Source organism: Cryptomeria japonica, chromosome 6 (genome assembly GCF_030272615.1).
Source record: "Cryptomeria japonica chromosome 6, Sugi_1.0, whole genome shotgun sequence".
Taxonomy (NCBI): Eukaryota; Viridiplantae; Streptophyta; class Pinopsida; order Cupressales; family Cupressaceae; genus Cryptomeria; species Cryptomeria japonica.
In genome coordinates this window covers 109,993,807-110,008,121 of record NC_081410.1, presented here as the reverse complement: position 1 = coordinate 110,008,121, position 14,315 = coordinate 109,993,807, and the positions used below count along the sequence as shown (strand labels likewise).

Sequence of the window (14,315 nt, the reverse complement as noted above, 5' to 3'; positions counted from 1 at the left end):
AATCTTCATGACAATTTATTAGCCGATTCTTCTCCATTACAACAACATTCGTGAATAGCTTGTATTCATTTCTTACTATTATGAGTTCTTCAAGTGCATTTACAAGCTATCCTTCAAGGTCAACTTCTTCTTCCTCTTCTTCTTCACCTTCACTATCACTTCCAAACACATCTTGCCGATAGGAGTGATCTGCATGATCATTCTTAGATGTGTGCCTTTCATCTTCTGATTCTTGAGCCATGAAGAGGTGGGTTCCTTCATCATCATTGTTGCAACTACTAGTAGATCTGCCTTCATCATCTGCAGATTCATGGGATGCATTTCTCATCCTATTTTCACAAGTTGGTTAGGCAGTAGTAGGCTCATTTCCATAGAGCTTCTTCAATCTATCCCATAAGCTTTTTGTTTATCTGCATCTATTCACCTGTGAGGAGACATCATCTGTTAACCCACAGAGTATAGCCTTCATTGCACCGGTTTCTTCTTTTTGTATTTGAATCGGTGGGAGGACTGACTTTACTACGACAACCATTTACAACAGACATCCACACATCAAACCATAGAGAGGATAGGTAGAATTCCATACTACAATTCCAAATGAAATAGTTTGAACCATGAAAAACTAGAGTAGGGATTGACACTAAAAAAACCATTGTGTCCTTAAGCCATAATCTACCCAAGTTGGAGAAATTTCGTATGATTGGGAACCTAGGCTCTGATACCAATTGTTAGACACAATGCACCACTAAGAGGGGGGTAAATAAGTGGTTCTCAACATTTTCCCTTTAACTATCAAATGTGAGCATACTGGTTATCAGATCTAACTCAATGCAGACTTACCGATTAGTGGGGAGACTAATCACAGATGCATTCACACAAGAGGGACATCACATAACACCAACATATACGAAGAAAACCCAAGATGGGAAAAACCTCAGTGAGAAATGCTACTGGAGACTACTGCTCCAATCCAACCTCACAATCAATCTCTAATTTTAATGTTTAGGGCACCAACCCAAGGAGCACCAACCCCTAATTTAGGGCACCAACCCAAGGAGCTGCAACCCCTGCACTGAGCTCCAACTCAGTGAATACAAAACATATTCATTTACAAGTTAATAGCCTTGTTACAAATGGAATTTGTAACACTTCTTCAAATCTCTCTGTCGGATCTCTTGTCCAGTTCACTGTCGGTTCTCTCTTTTGGTTGCCTCTTCTCTCAACTGCTTTGTTGCTCTCCATCGGTACTACACTCTGTTGATTCTATGCTTGCCTTCTTTGCAATTTCTTTCACTTCTTCTCTATCGATATGGTCACTGTCGGTTCTGCACTTCTATTGTTGGTTGAACACTTCAACCTCGTTCTTCCTCACACTTAGTATCTTCTTCTTCTTGATGAGTACTTGACCGATTTCACCTTACATGCAACAACACTCCCTCATCCAGTGGAAATACTCTCTCCTTCAGCATCAACCTTGAATGCTTTTGGCTTGCATATTTATAACTTGGTTTTCTCACCAAAAGCCAATTCAAAATTCAGGCGGTTAGGGTTTCTTCTTCAACCCCGAGGCAAACCAAATCCAATCAAATCTCATTCGATCTGATCTCCAAGATAACTGTCTGCACATCATCGCCATTAACGTGCCTTCCAATACACGTTTTCTAAACTTAGCAAACATGGTCCTGTATATCGACCTGCATCTGTCAAAACACCATAAATATCTTTGTTGTTTCCTTCTCGAGGTCCTCCTGCAATCTGATTTCCCTTGCTTCAATTTAGGTGCCAACAACTCCCTGATCTTTCTTTGTCATTCACTCTTCCTCGAGCTGCACTCCTCTGATCTGATCCACAAATCATGGGCTCCATATTAAATGTACACCTATAGAAACACCTATCCCTACATGACACTTCATCGACCTCTGCGAGCTTGCAATTTCAACTCCTCGTGGCGTCCATGTCGACATCCACTTCGGCAAAGATCTTTGTGTCGATAAGACTTGGTCACCGACAATCAACACACAATCGGTCCTTCCTTTCTACTGGTTCACAAACCCTGTCAGGATCTCACACTTTATCGGTTTGTCTTCAATCTTGCACTCTGCTTCTCTTTCGGTGGAACTTCCCAATCGGTCAACACTCTTGCTAACTTACCTTGTGCACATCTTTATCAGATGGGAGTCTTCAGCATCTGCACCTTGTCCATATTACCAGTGGACTTACATACTGGTAAACACTCTTGATGACACCATGTCTTCAACCTTCAATAGACTCCATCTTCAATCTGACCATTTTCCTCCGTCTGCATCTGCTCAGCCTTGCCTTCTTCCTGATCAGCTCGGACCATATCTAAACTGGTTTGTCAAAGTGACAAACCCATCACTCTTCAGTTGTATTGGCAACTCAACATGCCTTCTCTATCGGTCTAGTGCATATCCTTGATTTCATGCACTTGAGGCATCCCTTTGGTTCATTGGTAGATACGGTGTGAGCCTTCAAACATTTGCCTTTACCTCTTTTGTCTTATCTCATAGAACTATGATGCACACTATGCATAATACGAGATAAACTCCACTTACTGGTGGTAACGATTCCTTGTCATCTGCATCCTGCAATGCACTCATGTGGCTTCCCTGTTTGTGCAACATATCTTCAAACAGGCACATGTGATCTGGTGTGGGCACAGTCACTGTCAATCATCCCTTCACATGGTGACTGCATCTCTATCCGGTGGGAGTCCTATTGTTCTGCATCCACATAGCATATCGGTGACTTGTACATATTTCTCCTCATGCGCTGATGTGATTCAGGTAATATTTTGCCTCTTCATCACAAATAACAGCTCAAGCACCTTGATCATCGTACTTGCACACTGATCATAAGCTTGTCGGTTGGCGGCTACTCACTGTCAACACATCACTTACCAGTTGACATCCTTTCCTTATCAGTGATACACTGTACCAGTAACCTGCCCATTTCATCCACACAAGTCAAACACTAACTTGTGTATTGGTGACTCCAGTGGTCATTCATCTGAATGGCATTCTCTGCCTTACCTTATAGGTGTTCTAAAACACAAGGTGATATCAAAGATATCTCATCCCGTACTCATCCATGATAGTGTTGCACATACATATCTTATACCGGTAGTCGTCCTATATTGGTTGACATCAATGACAACACAATGCCAAAACAATCTAGATGTCTGAGGTCTTAATCTCTCGACTGACCACTTGGCACTGAAGGGTCCCCACTGAATAAGAATGAACTCAACAGTGCAAATAGATATAGATGAATTTAGAATAATATTATAACACTTCAAAAATATGATCTCTCACCTTTAGGTCACTAGCAATCGTCAATGAAGTCAACAACAATGATTTTCCTTGGTTTGAAACTTCACTGTTGATCCGAATTCAGAGCCTAGAACCTACCAGATTGTGTAGAGATAGATCTGATCTTTGAATGTATTTATACCAATCCTTATATGGCGAATTCCGCAAGAATTTCATATGGTATACAAATATTTGACGAATCTTGCGTAACTATAACACGACTTATGTAATTTTCGAGACTATTACGGGTCTTGCAAATAATTGGCAATACAATATAGTTGGTGAAACTTGGGGTGAATGGAGACACACATTGATAAAATGTTGGGTGAATTGGGTCCTCTTGGCTAACAAATCTTCATATGCCTATAGGCGAATTATGGTCATCTATTAAGACAACCTCGAAGAGTGTAGGCAAAAAAATTAAATTTACCATGTGTCCACCGTATATTGTATTGGCAAAATCCTCGCATAGAAACATTTAATTACATAAAACACATGGAGATCGGGTCATGAATTTGACGAAAATTGATAATGTTCTGGCAACATGGCCACCCCCAGTCGGTACAAAATATTCACCATTTTCCAGGTCGTAACGTGAAAAATTCGCCATAAGTAATCTTTGCTCCACATGTGACTCACAAGTGACTTCACATGTCCACATCACATTTGACCAAGGGGTTCTCACACATGTGTGAGGATGCTCTTCCCCATAGAGCCGCCCTACTCTTTCCCCTTTTGGCCCGTGTGTCATAAACTCTCTTCCACTAGCCCTTACACCTTTCCACAAGTGTTTCCACTTGTCACCTCTTGGACTTCCCAAGGTTTCTCACACATGTGTGAGCACATCTTCCCCTTTTCCCTAGGATACTTGTTCTTCCCAAGATGTGCTCACACATGTGGGACCACACTTATCCTTGCCCCCCCCTTCTCCTTGTGAAACTCTTCACAAAGCTAAGCCTTCAAACCTGGGACCACATTCCCTTTCAATCTTATCCCTTGATCAATCTTCAATCTTGACCGTTGATTTTCAAGCCTCCAACTCTATAAATTGAGCCTCTATCCATCAATCAAGGATAATTTTTTTATCATAGCCTTATAATGCCTTTTTGATTCAGGATCCATCATCTTGTGCATCGAGCTTATAGTCATTTTGCAAGTTATCAAGGAGCTCAATTTGTCATCTTCGAGCACTTGGATCATCATAGTTGCATGCTAGTTTAGCTTTCATCATATTGATAGTATCATGCTAATCTCATTTTCATGCTATCTTAGTTCATAGCCAGTATATCAATTTCATAGCAATCTCCATGTTAGTTTAATTAGCACACCTAAGCTTTCAAATTGGAATTAATCTTAATCTCATATCTTGCATTACATCTTTCATTTCATCTTTTCATATTATTTTATCATCTAGCTAGGATCTTAGTTGCATTCATTTTGATCTTGGCATATCATTCAATCTCGTTCTTTAGGTTGACATATAAACGATCAAGTGCTCTTCCAAGTGAGAGCCACCTTGAATCTTGAAGATCCTTGGAGATAGAGGAACATGAGATGTGCTTGGGGTTCCTTATTTTGAAGATAACTTAATTTAGTTTCTATTTTGACTTCTAACTCTAACATAATATTTCATGTGTGTTTGATGTTGTTTGATTCTCTCTCGCAAATTCCACACTTTTCAGCACACACATACATATATATTATGTATATACATATATCTATATATGTATATGTATATGTATATACATATACATATACATATACATATACATATACATATACATATACATATATACATATACATATACATATACATATACATATACATATACATATACATATACATATACATACCTTGCTTTGTGATACGATGACACAAGTGGATGTAAATGGAATCTTATCTGAGATATTTTTCTTTGAGAGATCCATATGGAAAGGATGCCCTCTAGCACTTGCATTATTTGTAATTGCATTTGATGTTATTCTCTATCTATTAAGGGAGTATGAATTCATCCCTAGAATTCGGGGTATAACACTCCTTGATAAAAAATATCTGCTAAATATACAATTTGAGATGATGCTGCTATTTTTGTGGAGCTTGAAGAAAATAATGTTGTAATCCTAGTTTATAAACTTGAATTCTTCTAATTGGCTTTTGGCGCAAGAGTGTCTAATGCCAAGTCCATCATGTCAAGATGGATTGAAGTACCTTCAACATGGTTCAATAAGGTTGACTTTCAATGGCGTAGTCCCAATAAACAAGTTAAATATATATGGATCCCATTTTCTATTAGCTCTAACCTAAAAGAAACGTGGCTATGTATTAAATTCATAATGAAACATATTTGGGTCTATCTCCCATTATAGTTTTGGTTTTATTCTTTCTTTGAATCTATTGGAAACTCTTTTAGTGATTTTCTAGTATAGATACATATACACCTCACACTATCTTTGTTTACATCCTCATGGATATGGATATTTCGAGAGATCTCCTAGCTGATATCACCTTCAGGGTTGTTGACTGCTGTTGGTTACAATATTTGGATATGGAGGTTTTTCTTTCCATTGTCAAAGATGTTTTGAAACAAGACACATGGCTAACAATTGTTCTAGGCTTAATATTAAAGCCGATTATTACAGTTCTTGGTGGGTCGACACTCTTCTACAACATGATATAGTGGACACTCCTCCAGAGCACTCTTAGAAGGTGCTAAATCCTCTACACACCTCCTCTGGTAATGTAAGTCCCTTCCTTGTAGGTGACAAATAAGAATAATGAGAGCAACATAAAAATTAAAAACATAGATGCTTCTATCTAGATTTCAAAGGCTTCAAAAGCTTCTTATATGAACAACGACTCTAGGACTATAGACAAATCTATTGAGTTTTTGGGCCTTTGACTTCCCATGTGAGAGATGGCTTGAGGGAAAATGAGGACAACACTAGAGGCAAAATAAAGCAAATCACCAAGACCCTCCCTCAATCAGACCATGATTGGACCAAATTTAAGAGGAAGAAAAATAAACATTCTTATCAAATGATGCCAAGATATTCCGAGAATGGGAATAGTCTTGAAAGTTAAATGTCTTTGTGCATCAATGTTCAAATGGGTTGCAATATTTTTTACATTAGTTATCAATTAGGAAGTTTGAGTATCGAAGTTATCATTGTGCACCCTTATGTGTAAGACATGTACTTTATCTTTCATTATTCAAATTTTTATATGGGGTACGACTCCCTTATACTTAGCCTATCAAACCAAAAAAAAATTATACAATAAGGATATATAATATAACATTTTATTTTATGTTATGTTATTAAATATTTAATGTTATATTAATAAAGAGTATTATTTTATTATTATTTTAAGTTACAATAAATAATAAATTAACTCACATACCTATCAAAATAATTATCTATTAAGGGAGGTAATAGCACCCTAACACAAATTCAAATGGATTTTAGATTGAATCAATACTTATCTTTTTCTAACTAATAAAACTATTACAAATGCATATATAAAAAAAAAATTCATAACAAATTATTACGATTGTCAACATTTCATGTCTCATCTAGTTTAGATTGAATCAATGATGCTCTTCATTTGTCTACATATTTAAGATCACCACCAACCTACCAACATTTGAAAAAACTTCACAACAACACAACATTGTTAAATATGTAATATATACTTAGATGAAAATTTTTGCCAAAATTTATTTTATTTTTTGAAACTTAATTTTAGTATAATTAATGTTGCTACGTAATGAATATTTTAAGTACTTTTATTTCTCCTTTCTTGACATTATTTTCTTTATAATCATCTTTGATAAATAAAAATTTAAAGCCTATCTCATTAACCAACCCGGAACATTCCACTATTGTAAAGGCCCTCGTCGATGTTTATCTGAAATGACAAAGCGAAGCTGAGCATGAAGGTCAACTTGGAAGCGAGAAGGGCATTCTTAACATCCTCTGCAATTTTCAGATCGTCTCAATCACATTCAGGTATTTTTCTTGTTACCAGTCTTTTTGGGCATTTTCTGTTTGAACCAATTTGATGAATGATGGAACCCATTTACTAAATTTTTTCTTGTAAATGCATAGGCAGTCATGGATTCAATACTAAAATACCCAACACCACCACCACCGCCACCACCACCACCAATGACAATAATGGTAGAACCTTCAGCCAAGACGTTGTTCAGATGTTCAGAGACCACTCTCTTAAAACTAAGCCTGGAGAACCCCATTCAATGGCCAGAATTCATAGAAGAAGTCCATCCACCAGGGAAACAGATGAGAGGTTTTTCAAAATTCTTAGGATTTTCAAATGGGGACCTGATGTTGAATATAGATCACAGATTGGTCAGGGAGATCTTGAACCTTGATGTAGAGATTGGTGTCAAATTGCAGTTTTTCAAGTGGGCTGCAAGAAAAAAAGAATTTAGTGCATCATTGTTGCCCTTATATGCCCCTCATTCGTCGCTTGGCAGAAGCAGGATTGGTGGGTGAAATGTGGCAGACAATACTACAGATGGTGAAAAGTGACTGTAGGATTAATCCCAGTGTCTGAACTTGTTTTATCGCATGTGTCTTGTTTTATCGCATAAAGGCGTCGAGGTGCAAACCCAGTGTTTATGCTTATAATTGCCTTTTCAGTGTGTTGATAAGGGCTAACTGTCATGATAAAGTGCAAGAACTTTACAAAGAGATGTGCAGTGAAGGGAAATGCCTTCCCGATACAGTGACTTATACTATGCTTATTGCTAACTTTGGGAAACTCGGGCATGTGGACTCTGCAATTAATCTTTTTAAAGAAATGAGGGAGAATGGCCTGCAACCGAGTGCAAAGATATACACTAGTCTGATGGGGACTTTGTTTAAGTCAAGTCGATATGGGGAGGCCTTGAAGTTGTTTCAAGAGATGAGAGAGAAACGTTTTGCTCCGAATGTTTTTACATACACTGAGGTTATCAACGGGCTTGGAAAAGCTGGCATGGTTCAAGAGGCTCTCAGAATGTTTCAAGATATGCAAAAGGATGGTTGTTCTCCTGATGTAATTTTGTTCAATAAGCTAATTGACATTTTGGGCAGTGCAGGGCAACTTGATAGTGTTTTCAAGCTCTTTGGTGAGATGGAAAGTCTTGGATGCACTCCTACTGTGGTGACGTATAATAGTGTTATGGAAGCCCTCTTTAAGGCTAAAAATGCATCTGGTGCCTTGAAGCGGTTCGAGGGAATGAAGGAGAAAGGCATTCATCCAAGTCCATTCACATATTCAATTCTAATTGCTGGTTTATGCAAGACAAATAGACTAGAAAAGGCATTAATTCTTCTTGAAGAGATGGATGAGAAGGGTTTTCCACCTTGCCCAGCTGCTTACTGTAGTCTGATTGATGCTCTTGGAAAGGCACACAGATACGATGCAGCTGTGGAATTGTTCAAGGAGCTAATAGAAAATGGCAATATTTCCAGCTCTAGGATTTATGTTGTGATGATTAAACACCTTGGGAAAGCAAACCGTATTGATGCAGCCATTGAACTGTTTGGAGAAATGCAACAGCGAGGCTGCATCCCCGATGTGTATTCCTACAATGCATTAATGTCTGGCCTGGTCAGGGCAGGTAGGGTTGATGAAGCTCATACTTGGCTTAGGAAAATGCAAGAAAAAGGATGTAAGCATGATTTAAGTAGCCATAATATAATTTTGCATGGTTTGTCTAAGGTAGGGGGGCCAACAGAGGCTTTTAAGATGTTAGAGAAAACGAAAACCTCAGGGATTCAGCCAGATGCAGTATCTTATAACACAGTTCTTGGTGTTCTTAGCAATGCAGGTATGTTTGAGGAGGCAGTCAAGTTAATGAAAGAGATGAGTTCTAAAGGATTTTCTTATGATGTAATTACATATTCTTCAATACTAGAAGCAGTGGGTAGGGTAGACGAGTGCAAACCCTTTATTGATTAATAATCTATCTTTGTTAGTTCTGTATTCTAAATTGATATTTGTTCACATATTCTAATTTTGAATTTTTGAGCTGGATGGAGCAATTCATTCTGTTTCTTTACGTGCTTCAATGTTTTTGTTTTTGTTTTGCCGTTCTTTAAAAAATATTGCATATATTAGTCAGTTAGGCAAGCTGCCATCTTGACACACTCCCATCTTGGGGCCATTTCAAACATGTAGTTGTATTGTATTTCATATATTTCTTGTTATTTTGAATTTGTAACTCTTATATAGTTAAATTCACTAACTATCAACAATGCAACTCCAAAGCTTGATTTTAAATAAGAAAGTTAGCCATAAAAACGAAGCTACTCCAGTCTCGAAAACAATAAGGCAAAGAAAATATATTACTATTAGTTAAAATAATAAGGAAAACAAAGTAGAAACCCATCAGTTAAAATGAAGTTTGGAGAAAATAGACTCTTACAATAAACCATATTTGTATATTATCATCTGACATAGTATCACTATCATTGAGTAATTATGTGGAATAGGATTGGTAGTTAAGAAGGATATTTCTTCTTGTAAAAGTTGGTTCAATGAAGGCCTATTTTGATTAGTTAAAATGTTGATGAATGAACAAGGGCTGTTGTCAACCCCCTTCCTCTTCTCATTGAAATGGGCAAACCCTTGTTTATTAAAAGAAAGATTCAAAATATTAAGGCTTTTGAGATCAAAGTTAGCCTTTGAAGATAGGAGTGTCCATAGTCATACTATTGGTCAAACAGTAAGATTTTTATCAGACATGTATTAGAAAGCCACATACATTCAAATCAACTTGTATAGCTATTCATTTGACATCTGATTACAGCTAGAGAATTTGATTAATTGTATAGATGGTGCTCTCCGGGAACTTGCATTTGAATTTAGCTTCTATCCACTGCTACTCTGCTAACTGACATTTGGCTGTCTCAATCTTGGACTGTATCCTGGTTAGACCAGGTGACATCATCAATTTTTTTTGTAATAAAGTATAAACAGCTTTGTTAGGAAGAGCACAAGTGACTTTATATATTATTATGGAAACGGTGATGGGCAGCAACGCCCATCTGCTTATGAAATCTATGCTTTTATCTGTAATTTTATTAGTTGTCATGTGAGGATCTCTGACCTTGAAGTGAACTGTGATAGGTTTCTTGATAACATATTATGTTTTCTTTTACTTTCATAGGTTTGGGAGGTTGATTGTTGAATATTATCACACTTCCCATTTATCCAATTCCCTGTGAGATAGGTAACGAATGGCCTTCTTTGGTTGTTGAATGTTTGGTTTGTCATTCAGACTTCCTTTATATGTCCTTGCGCATTGCTCTAGCAATGTATGCCAATCTTCAATTGTGGTTTCAGAGAATCTCTCTGTTTTCCAGCTGAGTTCAAATGAATCTTTTAACGTGGCATGTCCAATGAAGATTATTGGTACCTTCATGACCTCTTCTTGTCAAGTTCTTAGTTTTAGGTGTTATGATTTTATTGTTGCAGGCTAGAATCTGAAGGCTGAAAATTTAGGCCAATGCTAGTTCCCCAAAACTATTGTCATTTGTACTTTGCTTCTTGTCCTGGTTTTTTTGAATGCTTTTTAGAGTCTTGGAACCTAATGGAATTATTGGGAAAACACTCAAGCACATCAGCCATGTGGCTGAGAAACATCCTCCTGCTGCTGATAAGGTTTAAAAGTACATGTATCATCATAATTGGTAGGATTTAGTCTCTTCTGGTAATTGTCCTGAGGCTTCCTTGATCTAACGTGATTATCAAATTAGGACCAAAGTGAATTGCGAAAATGATCATCAAGTTTATAAGCCTGTCAAGAGTCTACTAACATGCCACCCTTTCTTCCACTATTCACCTGCCTGATCAAACTCTTCTCTATCAGGAATTTGCCACACAGAATGCGCTTCCATATATATACATAGATATATCAGCTCTTTTGTTTTTATTACACCTCAGCACCTCCATTTGGGGAAATGATTATCCTATGTTACTGGGTATGCCTATTTAGCCCCAGGTTCGTGTATCAGTTTGGTCTTGGTTTACCCGTGGATACACCCAAGGTACCTCCTGGGTGCCTGAGAGGTACCCTGGGCGAACCTGGGCCAAACCCAGGGGACCCAAGGGCTGTCCCAAAATAAAAACAAAAAAATGTTTTATTTCTCTTAAATTGCCCATCTCTGGGGTTCATATCCAACTCTGCAATGATTATCTAGAACACTTTACTTTTTGTAGTCTTTCTAGATCACCTCTCACCTCTGCCAGCTCTGTTCATAGTTTTGAATTTTAAATTTTGAGTCAGCTGAGGGTTTTCCCTCTCCATAGATGTACTTTTTATGTTGCTACCAAGAGTGACAAAGTATTGTCTGATAGCACACATGGAAGTACATACTGCTTTATTTGGTTTTATTTTTCAACTTATGATAAACAGATATGCCTTTAATCATACCTAATGGTAGTGGTGCTACATTAAAAAATATTATTTTTTAATAGTTTTTGAGGTCCACATCCTGTATGCTATCCCATAAAATTTGGGGATCTCTCAAGCATCCCCCAGAATGCCTCCCTAAGTCCTGTAAACTTTGTGAAACATACAGAAGAAAATTTATAGCTATCCTCTCTTCTTGAAGTTGGCACCTAATCGGTCTATAAATTACACATTAATGTTGCAATGCCCAAAGTCTATATCCTTGATCTAGTTCTGGAATCCTATGGGCTGAAATGTCCAATATTAAGAACACACAGGCTGAGATCCAATGAACATTGAAGAATGAAATGGTTACTGAAAAGAATCCACTCAGAAGTAGATAGACAAGTAAAGTTCATGGGTAGACCGTAGAAATAGTTGAGAAAAAAGAAGCCCCCCTTCATACTGTTGGTCTTCGTTGTATATATGAAAGTCAAAAAGGAAAAAAGGCTAAGCAGGCTGAAGAATCCATAGCCTTGCTGAACCATCAACCAGTCAATCTCCTAGATTTGCGAGACATTTCATTGATTTAAGGAAGGGTGACAAGTGACAACTATTCCAATCTGGTTTTCTTTATATACTGTATTCATTGCCCGATGTTTGTTTAGGGCCTTGGGAGCCAAGAAAGTCATGGATAAATATCTCTACTTCCAAGTGAAAAACACTTAAAAAGATAACCCTAGTTGTATCAGGTGAAGTACAGTCTCTAGGTGGTTGTTTGTAATTGATAATGGGCCCTGGATTTGTTATTCTTTTCGTGGTTGGTCTGATAAGCTCTAATGAGTATTGGGGGCCTCTGTTGCATATTAGAATACTGCAAGCTTACTGGAGAAGGAGATGAAAAAACAAGGAACAAATCATACAGTACGGCCCTCTCCTAGTCTAAGGGTATGCCATGGGAAATGTCTTTTTGAAAATTACAAAAAAAAGACAATGCAAAATAAGTTATAACAAAAACATTTAGGAATTATTTGTTTCATAGCAATGGTATAGAAGTATGGCATTAATTGAATGTCACAGTCTTGTTGTTGAAGTCTTATAGCTTCGAGAGAGATTTTTTGGTGCTTCGTTCAAGCCTCAATTTCTTCATGCGAATCTTCACACGTCTCCAGCCGTTGGCAAGGTTCGTTTGCTTATGTGGAGTTATTCTGCGTTGGCAGCTGTTTCTTTTCCATTGTGCAGTATGTCCGGTGTCCTTCTCTCCTGTGTTGGTTTTGTAACCGATCTTCTTCTTCATGCGCGGCGTTTGATTTTCTCGGGAAGTATTTTAGTCAGTTTGCGGGGTACGCGAATATGTTGATTCTTTTCGTGCTTATTCTATCATCCCGTGTGATGTTCGATCTTTTGTTGGAGATCATATTATGCTGCGATCGTACATCATTTTCTGTCTTTTCTGTTGTATTTCTTAGAGTGCTGCGAATGTCTTAGATTGAAGACATGAAGTTATTCAATGAAAACATTTTGTTCTTTTGTATCGACAGTCTTTGATACAAGGAGTTTCTCGTAATTTATATGCTATTTGTTTTGTAGTAGATTCAGTCACTCTTGAACAGTCCCAGATTATACTGTGGATTGTTATATGATAACAATCGTGTTTAGTTCCGACCTTACATAATCTTTGTATCAGATTTGTGATCATAATAAAAGGTTCATTTTGGTGTGGCTGGGTTTTTCACCCTCAGGTGGAGTGTTTTCCCAGGATAATTTTTGGGTATCGTGTACTCATGAGTTTTCTGAGTTTCAGATTTCTGAATCTTGTCTTTCTCCAGTTAAAACTTGAACACTTGTTGGCAACACTTTGTTTTGCATGGGTGTTTCTAGATAGTAGCATTTGTACAAGCAGAGCAAACTAGGATCTCCTCTAATGTTATATCATTTTGCTTGTAACTAATCACGATACGCTCCTCTCTAGGATTATGCACACATACATTCTTGTGAACAATCATGCACACACAGGCATGTGTCATAGGCATATTACACATTGCATTATATATATATTCCGAGTTATCACCCAATAATTTAAGCTATAGATTATCATAGAAATAGATATTTTCTAATTCTTCATCTGTTCATTGTAGGCTGATATCAAATATGTTACACCATGTAGATATTTTATAGGCCTCTAAGCTTTGAACTTCTGTATCATTTCTGAGGTACTGAACAAGAACTTCAGTGAACTGGTGGCCATGTTGGATGACTACGAGTTGTTTATTGGCCACATGGTGTCTATGATATCCTTGTTGGCTAGTGGACAACTCATGGATTGGATACATAGGCTTGGTGGTCACCCATAAAGGGAATGTTATTAAGACGTTTCTACTGGATTCCCATCTTTGATCTCTAAGCTAAGAAGGAAACGCGTTCCTCATGTTCCAGAAAGAACTCTCATGTAATAAGGAATTATAGTGGTATAGTATGATCTTAGATGGGAATGATGAAGATGTTTTACAATACCGAACTCAATTTTGGTTATAAAGATATATCAAAGCTTGAAGCATTGTCTAATATTCCAAGTTGCACT

The 14,315-nt window shown here is 37.4% G+C and overlaps 1 pseudogene; it reads left to right on the top strand.

Moving 5' to 3' along the window:
- Nucleotides 1-7,199: 7,199 nt before the first annotated feature.
- Nucleotides 7,200-9,324, top strand: LOC131057594 (pentatricopeptide repeat-containing protein At3g16010-like; annotated as a pseudogene).
- Nucleotides 9,325-14,315: the final 4,991 nt, after the last annotated feature.